Raw genomic sequence first — 1,627 nt, 5'->3', positions numbered from 1 at the left:
AAAAAGACTTGGTGAATGTATCATAGAAGGCAATAATGCCAAATGAGAAAGATTGATACAGGGCAATATTAATTATTCGCCATCATCTTATTGAGAGTCTCAAAGATCAGTATTTGACAATTGAAAATCCTCTAGACCTTTGGACATAATTCAAATCGAGATATGATCACCAAAGAAAGTTGTTATTACCAAAAGCTATGGAGGAATCTCAGAATCCAGGACTACACGTCCGTGGATGAGTCTATTGCTAGCTAAGCCTCCAATACTGATAATGAATTGAGACCTCCTGGATCAACCCCATTACCTGAAGCCAATAAGGTCGCAAAAGAAAAAAAAAGAATCCAAAGAATCTAACCACGTCCAGGATGATAGACCACACGGCCATGGCCGTGGAGGGTAGAAAGGACGTGGCCATGGCCACTATTATACATTTTTCCGTGGGAACCACTATGGCAAAGGCCGTGGGTATCAACCTAATTTGATACCATGGTCAAGGCAGAGACCGTGGTATATCCTTTAAACCACAAAGCTCGACCAAATCAGTGTACCATAGATGTGGAATGGGAACCATTGGGCTAAGATATGTAGGACTCCCAAACATTTTTGTAACCTCTATCAAGAGAGTCTGAAAGGAAAGAATCCTGAAGCCCACTTGATATATAAAGATGATAAAGATGATTTTGATCATGAAAAAGATGATCTTCAGAATATGAAACTTCTGATTGCCTAAAAGAATAATGTTGATTTTGACTTCTGTGTTTGTTTTGCTTTTATACTTGCTTTGTTTTATCACTTTGAATTTATTTTATTGCTTTGTTTGCTCCGAACTTAATAAAAGGAACAAATGATTTTTCAAATATATAAGTTTATAAGAAATATAGTTGCAGGTATAGTTATTCTCATGATAAGCTACGACCAGACTAAATAAATTTAATGATTTATATTCACTCATAGAAGCCCATTGAGTTTAAAAGATATAAGAGTGGTTTCAATATTGAAACAATGGGCAAAGGAAATAAAAAGTTCCTTTATAAAATTCGCCCAAGACCATAAAAAAAATGGTTGAAACTATACATGCATTCTCTACTGGTCTTTACTATGCCAAGATCAGGATGATAGAGGCTAAATGCCTGTGAAAAATATTCACTTTATAGCATAACCGGATTGGCTATCCTGGTTCAAACATGATGTCAAATTGATATACAAATGAGCACACATTGAAAGAAAGAAAGAGTTATCCCAAAGAATCTCACGTATGTAGCATGTACACAAGGGAAACTCATTGATAGGCCATCACCAGTCAAAGAGACTAAGTAAATAATAAACTGGTGTATACATGTCTCAAGCGTATAAATGATTATGGTATGTCCATGGGGGTAAGTGTGGACAATTCTGTGATACATGTCCATACCAAGTAAACACATACAGTTGATTGCTAGACCATTACTTATGAGGTCAAAACTCCCAGTCACAGCTTGGGCCACATGAAATTTACATGCATCTAAGTTAATACGCATCAGGCCATTTGGTGAGCATAGATATTCCCCATCGATTAGATAACGGGTCAAGAGCCAGACATATCCCATCGTAAGACATTTGGATGTGCCGTCTATATACAAATTACTCC

Source organism: Brassica oleracea, chromosome C9, assembly GCF_000695525.1.
Source record: "Brassica oleracea var. oleracea cultivar TO1000 chromosome C9, BOL, whole genome shotgun sequence".
Classification (NCBI taxonomy): domain Eukaryota; kingdom Viridiplantae; phylum Streptophyta; class Magnoliopsida; order Brassicales; family Brassicaceae; genus Brassica; species Brassica oleracea.
This window is presented reverse-complemented; position numbering follows the sequence as displayed.